Genomic DNA, 19,017 nt, shown 5'->3' with positions numbered 1-19,017 from the left:
ATTCCTTCAGTGCCTTACTTATAACTGTGATACTAATATTTTTTAAATTCAGAAAAGGGTATAAAAGTCCACTGGTTGGATTCCAACTGTTTCCAGTCAACTTGATAGCATTCTACTAGACAAATGTCTGATAGAAAACACTCTTTGATTAATTCTGCTCGTTCCTGCACCAAACCAAGCTCCATTCACACTCATAACAAACTGACTGTCTACTAGTAGGTAAATGGATGTATGAATTCCTGAGCTGACTTTTGAAGGTGTGCAGGATATACAGAGTTACCTGTGAAGACAGAAATGGATGGTCAGCATCTTTGGGGAAAATAAGGTTTCAAATGCATTTGTCTGCATGGAATTACAATGATATTCCATAGCAGATGTCAACTGCACTTAAACTCCACGACTATGAAAAGAGTTAAATTCATATCCATTTTCACTTATCATGTCTTTATTAAACCAAAGGTAAGTAACTGCAATTTATTTGCACGGAAGAATACATCACTACAGTCTGCTGCTGCTGTATCAATTCTATCAATAAATTGGACATACAAGCCACAAAGAACACGTGTGAAAATGAGGCTATTCTAGGATTCCTAGACTGTAACATTCTAGTTCCACATTGTCCTGAAACGATGTTTTGCTAAATTTCAGTCTACTTCTAAATAGAAACAGACTTTATCTCTGTTATTTCAGTTTTGTATAACAGAGATGGTCTCTTTCCAAAATGTTGAGAAGATTTGGATTTATTCCACTCTTGGTAATACCCAGCACTCTGAAAAAGAAGGAGATCTGAACAGGCTTTTATCTATCTGGTTAACGATGGAGCTTCTATATGTGTGTATAGACATCTGGAGATCAAGGGTCTATAAGCAAATCTGGTAAATAGTCCAGTCCTTACTGGAAAAAAAAAAAAAAGCTTGCAAGCAATTACATAGCAACTTATGCTTGGATCATACAAGAACTTCCAAAGTGAACACAGATGTTACTTCCCAGTTGAGAAAGCAAGCAACTCCACCTGTGTTGAAATCCACTGTTGTAGCAGGCAGGATTAAGCAGTGGGTGTAAGAAAATGAATGGCCATCCTTCATAGCAAAGAAACTAGAGATGGGAAATAGATCTTTCAGCTACTAATTTCTAAGGCCAGGCAAATGCAAATTTCATACTATCCAGTGCAACTAGTAAACTCCCTCCTATGCAATGTAAGAGTTAGAAAAAAGAAAACAAGAAGTACTTTTTTTTTTAATTTGATCTTAGCGTGTAATATGGCTTAGATATCTTTCTCAGCTCCAACATTTCAGGATACATGAGAAAGTAACCGGGTTATAATTACACTCACTGACTTGGATTCCCCAGTTGGAAGGACAAGATGTGAGGTTTTTTGCTGTCTGTGCTTTGGCTGTCTATGATGTAAGAGATATGATCTCAGAAGTAATCGCCTTCACCTAAGCTGTTCATCTCATGTTCTTCATAGTTTACGAAGAAGATTCATGGATCCCAGGCTATGAAGACGTCTCTTCTAAGAAAAGATGAACAGTGCTCAAGAAGTGCCCCCCCCTTTTTTTTTTAACCTTAAAGCAAGATTAGATTGACAAGGTCAGATGAACTCAAATCTGCTGCAGAGGTTTAAATTTGGGTAAGACAAATCCATGCGCTCAGCTATAACTGGAATAAGCTGGGACAGCCTTTTGCTCAAGCCTGTGACTAGATGCATAGTCAACTATCTGAAAAGAGCATGTCGGATATTTTTGTGCCACAACACTCAGATATGATGCAGTGCAATGTTGGTCAGTACAATATAATACAAGATGATACAGTAAAACAAGTAGCAGCAGTAAACAATAAGTATCACCTATTTACAAAATAGAAGCTCTCCAAATGATGTATGTATATAGCTGATGATATTATCAACAAACGTTGGAAAATGGAAACTTTCTCAACAATCTTACTTATTAATTTAGAATCCCCATTTTCAAACAAATAGATAGGGTCCAAAAACTTTCTGTTCTGTGGACATGCTATGATCGTGCTTTGCCACCAGATGGCGAAGGCACAAACCTGAGTGTATGTAAACGCGTATACGCTGGTGCTGATGTTTTCCGGTAAGTTGAAGATGGCTATTTTATTTGTTGGATTTTCTTTAGCCATAGTAGGGCGCTATATTTTAAAAAACTTTTCTGAAAATTGTCATAATTCTCCTGCACAAGTAAATTATGAAAAGTCATACAAGGGGACATCCATAGGTAAAGGAGGAAGTGACACAATCCAGTATTATAGCTGGGGAGGCAGTACAAGTATTTGGGGAAGCAGAGTAAAGGGAAGACAAGAGGATTTTCTTCTGTGAGGTGAACTGAATAACTGTGAAACTTCCACCTTGCAGGAATTAAGTTACTGTGCTCCTTCAGCAAATTATCCATTATGAATGTATTCATTATGTCACCAAATACATCAAAAGTTCAACATCTGCCAAAAGAGAAATACAGGGAGTTACATTATCTGTTTGTGTTAGAGTAACTGACTCTTAGGATTCAGTTCTTCTCACCTAAATTCAGGCATCCTACTGAAGGACCTCATGCTGGTGCCTAGGAGGTTGGAGATCTCTCGGTAGAGATAAAAGGGAGAAATTAGGGAGGACTGTGGGTGAAAACACTCATGTCATCTACCAGGAAGCATGTAAAAGCTTTGTCTGAATCTAATCTAGTCATCTAAACCCCCTCTGGACTCAACGGAGAGAGACAGGCAGTTCCTGGGGATGATTCAACTTGTCCTAAGGAAGAAGCGCTCTGTGAAGATGCTAACTTCTTTCTCTCTGATGAACACAGAGGAAGCCTGATTAGCTTTAAATAGGTCACTTGCATACAGCTAAAGCTCAGTAAGGAAGTCTTCCTGTATGTTTTCCCCAAGTGTTTCACACCTATGAGCATTTGAAAGAGTAATCATGGAGCCTGGCCTCCTGCATTGCTGTGATATGGAAATATGGTGTGATGGCATGGCGCAGAACTGCAGGCTTGGGAGGGTAAGGCTGGTGGATTTCCGGGGAAGGGTTTTTGTTTTTTACACATGCACGTGCAATTTCACACATGCTTTCTCCATGTCATGTTGATTAGGCTCCATGCATCCCAGATTTCGGGATGTGCATAGTTTACTGTGCACATAAAGACAGTCAGAACAGCACACGGTGCAGCTCAGTGTGATATTTCAGAGAATGTGTAATGCATCTCCTGGACAGAGCTGTGCAGTAGATCCAGACCCATCATGGATCTTGAGCACATGCCACATGTCTATACAGCAGATGGGATTCATCTCCCTGCAGTTAAGCTATTTAAAAGTTAGGTGACTGAATCTAATCTAGTTGTCTAAGCTGCCTTTGTAGTAAGAAAAGGAGACAGGCCATTCAAGAAGATAATTCATCATCTCTCTCTTGCAAACTCATCTTACAGGGAAGTGGGACATTTTCCATTTCCACTCATTTCCTGCTGGTATTTTAAATGCTATCTTAAAATTGCCCTCACTCCCACACCTGCAGAAAGAGAAGGAAGGTCAGAAGCAGTGGGGGAGTCATTGATATTCCTGGTGGAGGCTGCTCTCTGAAGATCTCCCATCTTTGGACAAATAGTGTTTCTCTTCAATGGTGAATTCCTACTTCTCTAATCTTCCTTTTGCATGAGAGAGCAATGTTGAAACATTGAAATGTCTTCTGGGTCAATTATGCTAAATTTCAATTGAGAAAAATCAAAAAGCTTCCTTTTGATCGTTTTGTATCACTTAACTTCAACAAAGAAATTATTAGATATTTCAGAATGTATATCATAGACATTGTGGTGCAGTCATATAATATGTAATAATAGAGTGTGTTTTAAATTAAATGAAATTGGACAAGAAAGTAGGTATGAAAAATGCTTTGGAAACTGGAAGTGCTTCTCCACCTCAAATGTAAGGATGGCTCAAAGTCAAACTATACCAGCTGACTAGCTGGGCAGTTGGTTTAAAAGGAAGTGCTAAAAACATGGGAATAGGAGCACTTACAGAGATGATTTGTTTATTTATTTATTTTTCCTTGGGAGATGTTGTGCTGGAAGCAGGAAGGGGACCTGTGGGAAGATGGAGGCACTGTGGGATGCGTGGAGGAATACCGGGGCTATTAAGGTAGTGGGAATTCTGCATGTGTGTCCATCGCATGCACCTCTAAGCACACGAGGTTTATCAGCTGGAAATAACTGAGTGTGTAATTACCTCACAGGAACAGCTTTTGGGAAAGAGGTCTTCAGATATGCATGGGTTTGAGGGCAGACTGAAATAGCAGCAGGTGGCTATGGCCCAAAAGTGAAGGGGCTCAGCTGGACTTCAGGGAGAAATAAAAGAATGGTGGAAACAGTGAATTTAGGAGCAGAGTTAGCCAGCTACAAACGAGGGACATGTCTGCAGAGGATGCGCAAATGACTTTTTTGCAATTTCTGATCGCCTCACAGCCTGTCATTGCTTGAAACAAGGTAAACCCTGGCCTCAGCTCAGTTCTGCCATTATGAGCATTCACAGTCTGTGTCGTTACCTGTGGAGGCTAGGTTGAGTGCCAGTGTGGACTTCCAGCTGTTTGAGCTTATCTAGGTAATGCCCTGAACTGCGCTTCTCACGCTTGCTTCTGTCACTTGCTCCAATTACTCATTTCTTCTCCTCCTGCTAGGCTGAGCCATGTCTCCTTTTAGTCCTCTCCTCCCTTCCTTTGCCTTCCCTCCATCCAGAGTCAGCGTCCTCACGCACAACCTAACCAGGCCACCACAGCGGGACCATTCTTTCCCCAAACAGCCCCTGGAGTCTTCCTCAGCTGAGTCCCTTGCTCCAGGAGTTCAGCCAGACCTTGGCACTTACTTCACAGACCCCCTCCGTGTTGGCTGTAGCCTGTGCGGCCACCAACACATCCAGGTTCCCCCACCCCCCGGACTCTACCTTCTTCAGCCATGGCCTTGCAACAGCAGCCAGCTTATCCTCAGTGCTGAGTTCTTCAGTTTGAAAGGCATTGCACTACAATAAGGTTAGAGCTCATGATCACAGGTGGGGGAAGTGGTATGTCTGCATGGTATGACATTGTGTGAAAATCGTCTGGGATGCCAAAGGTCTTTGCAGGACAGGGGACTGAACTCTCTATTTCCAAGTCTGTAGGTAGCAGCCCTCACTTGGGTCTGTGAGTTGACACATATGGCGGAGGTGGGCTGGAGGTATTCTTGATCTTTGATCTCGTAGGGAACATGGCAGTGGAAAATAGGATTTGGGATCCTTAATGGAACTATGGCGTGCTTGTCGGGTAGGGTTTAGGATAAGAGTTGCACTGGCAGACTTGAAGGGTTGGCTGACAGGCTTCTTGGCAGTTGAATTTTGTTGCCAAACCCGAAAGGAGGCCACAGAGTTGTGCAGGGACAGCCTTGAAGAGCTGGAATTCACTACCCGCTGCTAAGGATACAGAAGAAAACAAGGACACAATTGCCAGTTTGGGGAGGGGGCTGTTCTTCCTTCCCTGCCCCACTCCTTCAGTGACCACCTCCATTTATGCCCCACTGAAATTTTCCAGGATTCTGCTCTGCTGGGGTCTTGGCAATCTTGCTGCCATTACTAATCTGCTGCCCAAGGCAACCCCTCTGCTCTGCCTAATAACCTGAGAGAGGTGGCAGGAGAGAGAACAAATTGGGCTGGATTATGTATACTGTCAAATTTCAATTATTTTATTATTAAAATTCTTTTTTTTTTTTTTTTTTTTTTTTTCCCGGAAGGGGCAACCTGTTTCATAAATTGTGGAAGTGATGGACTTCAGCACTGGATTCCTCTGTTGCCAGTTTGATTTCTCTCAGCATTAAGATGTATGCCTTTAAGAAGACATTTTGTGCTGGTGGGCAAAATGGAGAGACTGTGGAAAACAGGCACGTCAGGCTGATACTTATTAACTGATGACTAGTAATATTTGACGGATGCTAACATAGCCATAAGAACAAAACTGTGGCATTTCAGTTTTTTTTTTTAATTGCTTCATCTGTAATTGTGAAACTGTAATTTCCTAGTTTCTTTTTTTAAGCTTTACCTTTCCTCCAGGGGAAATGTCTGTGACTTCCTTTGCTTTTCTCTGAGGAAACCCTACGCAGATTATTACATGTATTGATTTGAACTAATCACTCTGACTTTGACAAGGAAGCCAAATGCAAATTCCAGGTAGGTTACAGCTTTAAGGAGCCTGTGTCTAAAGACTCAAGGCAAGCAATTTAATATAATTGGTTGTCTCTCCAGGAAATGACTTAGGATGATTTTAGTAAGGTCTCTGTAGGTACAGTTAAGAAACTTGTGCCTGACAAATTGCAATGATGCAACTTGGCAAGTGAGTTTGCGAGTGTGTTTAAATTGGCTCCAGTGTGCATCATTAAAAGCTCAAGTTCTTTCACTCCTTGAAATTAGCAGCTCTCTCATCTTACAGTCAGACATGATTATTGCTCTAATCTAGGGACAGTGAGAGACCGCCTTGAAGGAAACGCAGCCTGTGAAAACTGGCAGGATCTCTACAATGCTTTTGCTGTATCTCAAAAACCCCACAGAGACCCCGGTCTAATCTATTTCATTTAAAGATGATGGGTCAAACAGAGCTGGCTGCATTGCACTAGTGGGGCTGCAGCTTTAAAACTGCCTGGACTGAGCTGGTTTTGAACTACTCTGTTTTATGCTGGGATGATACACAGCTGACTGACCAATTTGGTCTACATAGCAAAGGCAGTAAACTCAGAAATGGTTTCTGGCAAAGATAAGGCCAATTCACAAGTTTCCCTGTCTTCTTCTGCTGTCCCAGGCCTCCTACTCTGCAGATTTCTTCTTGCTACTCCATCTCCTTTGCAGAACCTGGAAAACAGGTGACAAAGTTTTCATTAGAAACCCAGTTTTTCATTTAATTTTAGAATAAAGAACATCCTGAGGGAGCCTAGCAGGGAGGATGGAGCCCACCTGCAATGTGAGCTGCAGGGAGGGATTATTCCCTTGCAACAGAACTACCTCAGAGCATCTTGTCTCTATGTCTGAAACACAAATGGCCATGAAAGAAAAAAGGATCGTTCTCAGCCCCATGTCTGAAGGCAGCAGCTAAGTCTGTAATTGGCCTGGGCTCATAACGAGCATCCTTAGTTGGACAGCTCAAGACCTGACAAAGCTCATTAATCCCACTATTAGTCAAAATCAGATTGCTTTGATCGCATTACTCCAGGAACATAGTCCTGGTGTGGCATGAGAGGGCTGAACAAAGCCCTTCTCCAGACACACATTTGCCCCTCTGATGCCTACATAAACCCCATAGTGATGGCTCCTCCGGTATAAGGCCGACGACCCTCGGTGGAAGCACCAGTCTGCAGGGTTACACAATGCAGTAGCATGCACAGTGCAAAGAAGAGGCCTAAACAAATCTCAACAGCAGCATGGCATGCATAAAAAGACTTTTCCTCTCCTTCCAAGCTTTCTATTTGCTTTGAGATCCAAAGCTAGGATTCAAAATCTAGGAAAAAAAAAAAAACAGCCAGGAAGTTGCGATAATAATGAGTGTATAGATGTAAAAGCATGTGGCTGGGCACCAGGGGGAATGGCTGCTTATTTGTCTTGTCCTGGTTGCTGCACTGTGGATCGAGATGAAACTCCAGGAGATTTCAGTTGCCCCAAACATCCTGACCTTTGAGAGCCTTCTGGAGAGCAAGTGCCTTTGGCAGGGCAGGAGTTTGGTAGGGAATCTGCAGTTTGAATGCAGATTAGAGACAGCTGAGAGTTGCAGGGGGGGCAGTGTGCTGCAGGACTTGGCCAGAGCGAAGCCTCTGAAGTGACAGAGGGAGAGAGACTCTCCTAGCGGGCCAGGGCTGAGTTTTCTGCAACCAAAAAAGCCACTGAGAGGTGTTGACCTGGAAAGCAGGGCTCAAAGGAAGAACTATTTTTCCAAGGACTCACTGAATTCAGAGGTGTGCATTCAAAACTTTTGATTTAAATTGCTCCCCCAACAGGCCTGCAATTATCTGGGCCCAGCATATCATCAACTAGTGCATGCATGTATTCTCCAAATAGACTCCTGAGATTTTTTTTTTTTTTTTTTGCTGGGCGAACGAATATCCTTTTTACAAGCAATATGTAACATCTACTTGCAACTGGGCTAAAGGCCTCTTTTTTTTTTCCTGAGTAATACTTCACAAGTACTGCAATTATTGCATATGGACTGAATATTTCAGTATCTAGAATAGAGAGAGGCTAGTAATGCTATTCTTATGAAATATTTCTCCACTTAGGTAAAATTCACTAGGCCTTGGTAACCGTATGACAAAGCTGATAAAAAGAACAGCATAACACAGACACAGCTGAGGACGCTTTTGGTAATTGCTGATATTTTCCTAAGGCCTTAAAGTCGGCATTTGCATTTGGTACATGATAGTGGCACATATAGTTCACAAGCATCTTGAGGATCAGAAACATCATATGCACAAGCCTAGACCTTTGTAGTCTTGGGCTAACAACATCACAACCAGCCTGGTTAATTGGAAGGCCTCATTAGATTTGGCTAAGAACATATCTCAGACACTGCCCTATGTTTCTACTTTTAATTATCCGGTACAACTAAGAACATGCCTACAATGACACATCTGAAAACTAGAGGTGTCACTGAGAGCCAGCAGCCCAAAGCTCTCTCCATAGTCATGGGAGACTCTGACCTTGAAGGGGCAATGCATCCCAACCTGAAAGAGGTTTCTAAGATACATGACGTGAAGCTCTCCTTGAACTTGTTTATACTTTCACATACAACTACACCACTACCTTTTAGACGTGTGCATTTTGATGAGATAGTTAGCTTTACCACGTACTTCATGCTGATGGCTAGCGATGTATGGTTTAGCAGAATGTCAGACGTTGCATTGTGACAGGATTGGATTATCAGCACTGGGATCTAGATGTAAGGTCTCAGGTTAGAAGGTCCAGAAAGGGAGCATCTCACAGGCAGGAGGTGCATTCGTTTGGCTAGTATTAGCACATCATCACTTGGCTATCTGTACAGCACTGTATTTTGGAGCCGTGTATCACAGAGATTTTGTATGAAGTATTGCCCTCTTGTGGCTGTCCAACAAAAGATGGGTAACTCGGAAAGTTTTCAGCTAGTGGAGAGCACATTAAGCCAGTTTGGGAAGACGGAAGGGCACAGCCCTAGTTCTACTCCTAGGCATACATGAAATGTATCTGTTCACTGTGTCCATTTCTGGCATCTCTTGGTTTTATTACATAATGATTAGCTCCATTCTCTGTTTCAAAATTTCATGGGATACATGATTTCTGATGGTCCTAGGGCTTACTGCAGTACACACAAAGAGAACTGGACCTCATGCATTTATTCCAGCCGAAGGTCTATGCAAGCATTGCATAGGGTAGACCTGTGTTTGGCAGTCCTTGGAGAATACCAGCATATCCTCTAACATATACATGGGAGTCTTAATTTTGCAAGAGGCACACACTGCAAACATAGAGAAGATGCTTTAGGAGTGATTGATAAACAATATTATCCACGTTAACACTGCAAAAGTTATTGGTTGGTAGTGTTGGAACAGTAACATATACACCAAGCTGTGCATCCAGAGGGAAAGTGGCATTGCAATAAATAAATGCATGGATGCTTCCTGGAACAAGAGTGGGATTTTTTGATGTTCTCTGAAGTAGTGCTGGTAATTTGTGCTCATTCTTATGCCTGGCTACACATGCACTTCAAGTAGCGCATGGATTTCACAAGTGGTTTACCTTTTGTCATTTCTGGAGGGCCTATACAAAATCATAGCTGATCATAGTAATGAATTGCTAGAATGGTTATCAGTAAAGATTTTCCTGCATAAGATTCAGCTAGAGTATTCTTGTGAGCTCTCGCTATAGAGCCAGTGTGTAAGTCATTCCTGCAAGTACTGAGTTACTGTTTAATATAGTAATGCAAGGTATATGGAAAGATCCTTCAACGCCAAGTCTGCCTAGATTTCTATGCACTGGGAGAGGGGAAAAAATTAAATGTCTGAGTAGATCCTAAAAGTGATAATACCGTTGTTATGAAAGTCTACAGGGCAAAATTTGTAGGAAGAAGTGTAGTCTTTTATCAGATACTGGATTATATTCCATTTTGTATCCCACCAGATAAAGCCAAAAGAACAAAATGCATTCTGGGTACACCATCCCTTCCCTGAGCTTCAGTTTGTGCCCATTGCCTATTTTCCTGTCATTGGGCACCACTGAGAAGAGTCTGGCTCCATCTTCTTCACACCTTCCCATCAGATATTTATAAACATCGATAAGATCCCCCACCATGAGCCCTCTCTTCTCTGGGCTAAACAGTCCTCTGCCTCCCTTTGTAAGAGAGATGCTCCAGTGCCTTAATCAGTTCATGGCCCTTCACTGGACTTGCTCTGGTAAGAGGCAGAGTGCTGTGCAGACTCCTGGGCGTGCGTGTTGTGGTGATAAATCTGGGTGCATCTTAACTATGCTTCTGTGCTGGGATGATGAATGCTCATGGCTGGAGATAGACCTCAGGTTTGTTAAAGCACTGTGGCATGGCATTCCAGCTGTGGTGCCTGGTGCAGAATAATTGAGAGGACTTTGTTGTTTGCACACTGCTCTGTACTGGAACCAAGTGTCAAGGATGTGTTTCTTAGGGGCCTTTTATTGTGGTTGCTGCCTTTCTGTAAAGGCTAAGCTAATGACTGTTTCCTGCTGGAACTCAGCTCTCAGTGCTAATGAATGTGCATTCTTAACAGTAAACCAGTGAAAGTATGAAAGTAGTTTAAGTTTTGTTCACCTTCAGCTGTGGGTCATCATGTTGACAAGGGGTTCATAATGCATTTTCTGATTTTTTTTAAAGTATATTTCAACAACTTTAAAAATAGCATGATTGTCCATTCCTATCCCAAACCATTTAAATTCCAAAGCCAGGCTTTAAGAAGTTGGTAAATGCCTCCATGAATTTTTCATGAAGCTTTTTTTTTTTTTGGGGGGGGGGGGGAAGGGGGCTGCCTCTGTTCTCATGTTGACATCACAGCAGAGTTGTTATGGATGGGATTGATGTGAAACAGTGCAGGTGAGGCATCTGTACCAGGGCTTTCTGTGCAGTTCCCTGTGCAGCAGGTGAACAGAAATCAAGAATTGGCATTCATCCCATCCCAAAGTAAATATTTCTCCTACGCCAGATGAACTGTACCATCATAGCACCTTTTCTCTCGGCTGAAAAAGAGCCTTGGAGCCACGCACGGATGTGTAATTTCAGGGTCCGAACTAGGCAATTCCTACATCTGCAGTTAAATAAAAACCAGCAGGGCATTGTCTCCAGAACTGGTTTGGTATGACTGTCACTACTTAAATAATACAGAGCCTATCACAGCGTTGGCATGCACCAAATCCATGTCCGTCTATCTCTTTCCCTCCCCCCTCTACCCCCAAGACAATGACAGGATACAGTGCCGGGTGACTGCTCATTAATAGTTTGCCCATGGCTAACCCCTTCTGAAGTGGCAAATGGGAGAAGAGAACTGACCCATTTGGATGTGAGCCATGCTATACTCTCATAGTTTTGGCAAACAATAGTCTGCATTGACAGCTGGAAGACCCTTTCTTACCCTTTTCAGTAAGGTCATACCAATGTAATATTCACCAACAAACTGAGGCAACCAGATCATTGCTTCTGGTACCAACAGGCTGTGCAGTCACCAACAACGTTTACTACCTCTATAAATGGAAGGAATCTCTTACGAATTGTGGACTAAACTAGCACTGTCTGAATACTATGGAAAAGTTTTCTGTAGCTACACCATCAAAAAACACTTCCGATGTTTCTAAAAGCTACAGGTAAGTTAATGACCATGAATTTCCAAACATTTGCTTCTGAGTTGGGAAATGAAGCAGACAGCTGGGGACTGGACAAACATATCTCTTCTCATTAATCAAGATTTTCAAAATGAATATTAACCCAGATGGATGACCAGCATAAGGCACTTCAGAAGAAAGAGTTTTAGGAAGTGTAAAGAACATTCTGAGAAGGAGTTTCTTTAAAGCATCTAAGATTGAGCTGTTGTGAAAGGTCTGGAACTAGGTTTAATAATATTTTAAAATGATATGTGCGTGCCATTGTTTTGGCCACAAACTATTTCACAGCAGATAAAAGCTTGAGCAAACGTTAGCTGTTTCCAACAGCCTCTTTCTAATCAAAATGATACGCCGGTGACTTTGAACTGCATATCAAATGGTTGTCTGAGAGTGGGAATGGACAGCACTGTCAAGGAAATCCTGATGTAATGGGTTTAAAAAAAAAAAAAAATCTCTGCTGGGAGCAGAGGCCAAGGCCTTTAGAAGCTGTAGGGATTAGCTTCTTTGTGCTTGAGGTAGGTTTGGTCATTGCTGCTTCTGTTGGGTTTAGCATGGATATCTGTCTGTTTGAATACCTGATCTAGAAGATTGGGGTTTTTTGGAAGGAGATTGTCTGCTGTAGAAACAATAGCCCTACTAAGAGCAGCATGCAGAGATGCAACCAGACTGCAGCACCCTGAAAGCCTTGTGGGATTATACAGGAAAATGCAAAATTCAGAGATGCAAGAAACCTTTCTGACTCTTCTTCTCTGCCTCATATACAGTTGTTTGAGAGTGAGTGGACTAAGGAAAGAAGTTGTGACGGTGTGCTCCTTTCTCCCCCCACTGATGTGCTCTCTCCCCCTCAACCTGACCTCCCTGTAAACAGCACGTATGTAGGGGCTAGTTGAGCATGCACCAGCTAAGACCTGTCTAGCATGCAAATATGACCATGAGTCAATCATCTCCCCCCCATAAATAGGGGGCAGCCCAGAGCCCATTGAGCTCTCCTGCACAGCAGCGGGCTGCACTGCAGAACCTCCTTTTGAGTAGGAGCGCCTCTCAAGGTCACTCCTCGAGGCTGAGAGATTCATTACCCGCCACAGATCCTCGGCAAGTGATCAACAGCATGCTGAACTTTTGTGAACTTCACAAAACTTTCCTGAGTTATATCCCTGACTGATAGCACACCTAATTCCTTAGACGTAAACTGTTGACCAAGTCTGAGACTAGGACTGGATTCTGCCGCACCTAGGCTTCTCTCCGAAGGAGTTTAGAAAGCAAGGGGGTCCAGTCTGAATCTTGTGACTCAACAGGAGGGTTCCCTTTGCACTCACTCCTTTAGATATGAACTGTTGACCAAGTCTGGGACTAGGACTGGATCCAGCTGCACCTGGGCTTCTCTCCAAAGGAGTTTAGAAAGCAAGGGGGTCCAGTCTGGACCTCGTGACTCAACGGGAGGGTCTCCATTGCACACGCATCTGACCCTGTCCTTCATGCAGTAAATAACTGAGAGAACCTTGCCAATCGAACCTCGTTAAATCGTTCTTATTTACGACTGAACTTTGTTAAGTCGCTGTCTTACTGCAGTAAACATAGTGCTGCTTCCCTCTTACGAGGGAAGTGCATCACTCCTTTCGTGACAGAAGTCTTTTCTCAAACCTTTTGCAACTAAATCATAGGTGGAAGAGACAAAAGGGGCATGTTGTAGAATGTCATGTAGTACACCCCTGTTTTCTTCTCTGCTATGCTGTCGGATATTAGACCAATCACTTGTAAATCCCTATGGATTTCCTATCTATGGAATGAAAGGCCAGTGACGCAAAGGACTTAGAAACTTCTTCCATTACATGCCTGCTTTCCTGTAGTTTTACTCTTGTTGTTTATTTATATCCACCATATTTAATAAATACTGTCTGTATATTAAGATAATTCTCCAAGAATGAAATGAATCACCATCTAAAGGTTCTTCTGTCTCTCTAGTTTAGAGGGAAACATCCAAATCAGAGTCAATATATTCCGCTCCTCAGGCTGACAGTGCAAACAAAATGCATAACGTAAAATACTGAAAATCTTCAGTGGCATCTAAGCACACTGCAGGGGGCTTTCAAAACATCCTGAGGATGCTATCAGCTCACAGAAAAGAATTTCTCCATCTGATAGCAGTCAGCGTGCTATATGCAACAGCTAGTTGCGTTTATGTTCAACCTCAGTGCAACAGCTCACAATGGCAAGGCAAAATTGGAGCACTATTTTATATGATGTCATCCCCAGGCTAAATCTCTTGATCCACAGCCTGAGAAACACAGGTGGAAAGGATGCCCTGATGTCAGCTGTCACTGTCCACCTATCTAGCCTGAACTTCATCAGTTTCTCTAGCAGGATGTCATGAGAGACTGTGTCAAAAGCCTTGTTGCAACTGAGGTGAACAAGTACCTCTCCTCTCCCCTCACCCGCCAAGCCAATCATCTCCTCAGAGCAGGCTGGCAGCTTTGTTAAGCAGAGTTTCCCCTCATAAAGCCATCCTGTCTACCTCCAGCCTATCACCTTTCTTTCATATCTCTGGAAATGATGTCCAGGATTAGTTGCTCCATCACCATCCTAGGGACTGAGGTGAGGCTGACTGGCTTGTAGTTCCCTGAATCCTCCTCCTTGCCCTTCTTGAAGGTAGCAGGGGCATTTGCTCTCTTGCAGTCCTTGGGAATCTCTCCTGTACACTTCCTTGTTAGGTTTGAGGTCAGCCAGGAGCTCCTTGTTCATCCACATAGGCCTCTTGCTACCTCTGCTTGATTTCCTGCTTGTTGGAATGGACCACTCTTGAGCTTGGAGGAGGTGATCCTTGAATATCAGCCAGCTGTCTTGGACCCCTCTTCCCTCCAGGACCATAACATATGGAATCCTTCCCGAGCAGGCCAAATTCTCTTCTCCTCAAGCCCAGGGTATTGATCCTGCCTTTTGCCCTCTGCTCCCTCCTCACAGGATCCTCAGCTCCACCATTTTGTGGTCACTGCAGCTAAGACTGCCCCCGACTTCCACATCTCCAATCAGTCCTTCCTTGTTTGTATGTATGAGATCCAGAGTGCCTCTCCTCCTCAGCTCCTTGATCACCTGTGTTAGAAAGCTGTCATCAATGCACTCCATAAACTCCCTGGATTTCTTGTGCCCTACTCCATTGTCCAGCCAGCCAATATCAGGGTGGATGAAGCTCATAGGACCAGGGCCTATGGACATAAACTTTATTCCAGTTCTCTGAAGAATGCCTCACCTATTCTTCCTGAAGAGACTGTCTACAGCAGACACCCATTACATGGTCACCAGTGCTGGTCTGCCCCCAGTCCTGACCCATGAGCTCTCAGCTGGCCCCTCACCTGTCCCCAGGGAGAGCTCCATGCATTCCAGCTGCTCATTCAAGTATTTCTCTTCTCTTCACACTTGAAACAGATTGCATTTTAAGCAAGAACCTAAATTTTGTCAAATTTAACTTGATGGCTTCAAGGAAGTACTTCAGCTGCTGCCTTGTACATCATATCCATTCAACTTCATCTGCAACATCTAAGTTGATTGTAGAGAGGGGCACACTATTTCTGTGCTCATCCTGCACCACAGGTGTCTGCCTCCTGACAATATAGAGAAAGAAGACTGAAATCAATATTCAGAGATATGACATCCCCGCTGTTGAAGGGACCATGTCTGTACTTACCAACAGTTTGTGCCATTAGGGACAGATTCAAAAGACTCTTTTGCTCTTCCCATGAGTCTGAACAATAGTGTACTAAGCTGTCACAGCAGAAAAGTCTGGCAGGTGAGCGTTCCACAGGTCAGCTGGTGACCACTGTTCAAACAGCCTACATAAGACTTCCTCCAGGAAAGCAAAGGTTCTTCCGTGTCAAAACCATGATGCTACAGAGCCTCCCACAGAGTTCAGTGTCCTGACCAACAGGAAGGGTGGGACTCAGTTCTAAGAGACACTCACAGACACTAAGCAGCAGTGGGGTGAAGGGGGTGGTCATGGCCACATATTTTTCATTCCATAGACGCACCCTCCAGTAGCCCACCTCCTGCTTGGGGTCCTCTACATGGCAGCTGGCAGACTCATAACAGACACCCAGGGCCCAGTGGGTTTTGTCTCCTACTTCAGCCTCCCAGTAGCAGCAGCCTGATGAATAGGCAGATGATCCCAGCACACAGGGGCAAGTGGTGAAACACAGAGCTGTGAGGCAGCTCCTGGGGGATGTCAGTGAAATAAACACTCGAGATTCTCTGAGAGCACCACACTGGCATGAGCTGTCTGAGGGTCCAGAGACACATCTCCTTTGGCAGAGCAGAGACTATGAGAAAGCAGGGAAAACCAAGGGGGAGGGAGCAATGGATTCACACACCTCACCCCAGAAGAATCAGCTGGAGAAGAGCAATTACACAGCTATTTGCCCATTGACCACAAGGCAGCTGGGCATCTGTCAACCCTCCATGCCCCATCTCCTCACCATACCACACACTTGAATTGCCTTCTCTGAGTCCCTACCCCAAATTGTCTTAGCTCTATGCTATGCCACCTTTCTCCTGAAGTTGCTTACCTTCCTCTGATAGTCTACACTGTCATCTGTTTCATCTCTCAAGCGCCCCACTCCTGACCCCTTATTCAGGCAGGCACCAACAATACTGGCACCAGGGGTCACTTCTGCACTTTGGCAGAGTGACAGGGGTGCTGTTGAGCACATGCACTGATATAATGGGCTTTCTCCACAAAGGGGCCCACAAATGAGCTCTCAGGTCCATTCATTGGGTTCACCAACAAGACAACCATTTAAATGAGAAGAGTCAAGTCTAGTCACTTCAACATTTTAAACCAGGCCTAGACATACAGGTGAATTCAGAATGCCAAACAGAAGACACTTTTCAGAGCCAAGGACTGGACTCAAGTCCCAGACCTAGGTCTCTATATAGCTTGACTACCAGGGTACTTCTTCAGCATCTTCTTAAGCTGAAATAATGGCCTAGGGAAACAGGCCGTTGCCCTCTTCAGCTCAAGAGGGACAGAAGGTAGCTCCAGGTTCTTAAGTGTTTCATGCCTAAGGAAAGAAGTGACCTCATCTAGTAATCGAATCAATCACAGTGTCTAGAAGATGCCATTCCCTAGTACAAAACACAGCAGCTGTTTCTAGGAATTATTGCTATGCTAAGGTTGAAATGCTGGAAGCTTACCAAAAGTCTATATTCCCACTGAGAAACCATGAGAGGAAAAAATTAAGGGGAAGAAGCTGACAGTTCATATATATTGGGATTTGGCCCAGAGTCAGTATAACTATCCTGGTCTGAGAAAAGGCAAAGGATGGAACTGCCCACCAATATATCAGGTTTTATCTTCCAGGGGGATCATTCTATTACAGTGCAATGCAGCCAGTCTCCTAACACTGCACTGAAACATTGGCATGGCATTAATCCCAGAGGAAAGGAGCACTCCTACCAAGCAATTGCATCTTCAACTACTAACGGCTCCTTCCCTATCCCCTCCCCTCCCCCCAGATAGGAAGAGGAATAGGGTACATCACCTCTGCAGAACACTCTACATGTCCTAGAAAAGGAGAGGGAAGACAACAAGTCAGATCCCACCAAAACCCCCCCCCATCAGCATAAATATTGTAGGGTGTGTCTGCATGCCCAGCAATCCTTTTGCCTGTTAGTGCTGGGCTTTATCTAACCCAGGTGTCATTAATTCTGCTAATTATTTGGGGGAAATGGAAAGAAAGGCAGCACTTGTAAGGTCTGGCTCATGACATCTGGATGAGTCACACCCCATTTTTACCCTTTGAATATAAAGTCTTGCTTTCCAAGGTGCAGACCTACCATGACTAAGTTTAAAGCTCAGCCTTTTCCTCACCTCACCAAGAAAGATGAAAGTCATGTTGCTCTCAGCTAGACCACATGGAAGAGATTCAACAGGGAGATCCAGGGCTCCTGGTTGCAGAGGGCCGTACAGATTAATAGTGACCTCTCAAAATGCAAGGCAGAGCTTCAGCCCTGCCCCAGAGAAAGGGACTGCCACAAGAGCTTCTTTGAAAGGCTGTGATCCACACATTGGTGTAGGAAAAGCCCCAGCATACAAACCTTGAGCACCCCTGCTCTGGACTCCAGGCATCTTTCCATGTCCACCATGAGGGTGTTGAGAGAGCAGCACTGCTCTGAGGGGTGTGCTGTGGCGGTCTTCAGCCTCCCCAGCATCTCAATCTCTTCTGCGCTCAGGCAATGCAACTGCTGGTCCTCCTCTTGCTCCGGGAAGGAGTGCAGCTCCTCAAAGTCACAGGTAATGCACTTATGACAGTTCCACACTAACTCCTGTGGGACAGAGAAGTCACCAGGAGATTAGAGAGCATCTCCCAGCTGGGGACTGACCTGAGGCAACACCCCCAGGGAAGAAAGAGCCCCTCTTGTCAACTCTTCTGAGCTCACCACACCACTCCAGTTCACTCCAGCTGGGTGGGCCTAAAGAGAAGGCCCCTACCCCACTCCTCTCAGCTCTGCCCCTTCTTCCACTTACTCTCAGCTCCTTGGGCTTTTTCTCCTCCATGGATAAATGTTCCTTCAAATCCTTTGCTTTTCTGCCCAGATGCTCCACGCAAGCTTGTAGCTTATCCTGGAGAGGGAAGGGCAAGAGATTCTACTCAGGCAAAATGGTCCAAGGCATCAGATGCTGAAGCAGCACTGAGAAGGCTTGGATCATACCAGTTGAGAATCATATACCAATTGATCTGACATGTCACTTCATGCACTTTGCTTTCATGGGACGTCAGTTATAAATTCCAGCAATCCTCTGGCTATTCACACTGAACATCTGCATCAGGTACTACACTGAGTGTTTCTGGGTTAAAGTTCTGAACACCTGTGTGTACAGCAGCAATACAGGTTACAATATTCCTCTGCCTTCCAAATTTAGCTTCTGAACAGCAGCTAGAAGTGCAGACAAGGAGTCAAAGCAAGATAGTTCTACACTGTATAGCTTAATTTTTTCTAGGGAGTCAATCACCAGAGCAACTTTCCAGGAAACCTACTGTATCTCTGAATCAAAATGGAACTTCTGACTCCACCCTCAGATATGGGACAGCAGGAATTACTCAGTGGAACATCACAAATTTTGCTCTAACACTCCCTCCTGCCTCTGAAAACGACTAA

The sequence above is a fragment of the Apteryx mantelli genome, chromosome 4 (genome assembly GCF_036417845.1).
Source record: "Apteryx mantelli isolate bAptMan1 chromosome 4, bAptMan1.hap1, whole genome shotgun sequence".
In the NCBI taxonomy this organism is placed as follows: Eukaryota; Metazoa; Chordata; class Aves; order Apterygiformes; family Apterygidae; genus Apteryx; species Apteryx mantelli.
Note: the sequence above shows the minus strand (reverse complement) of the source record.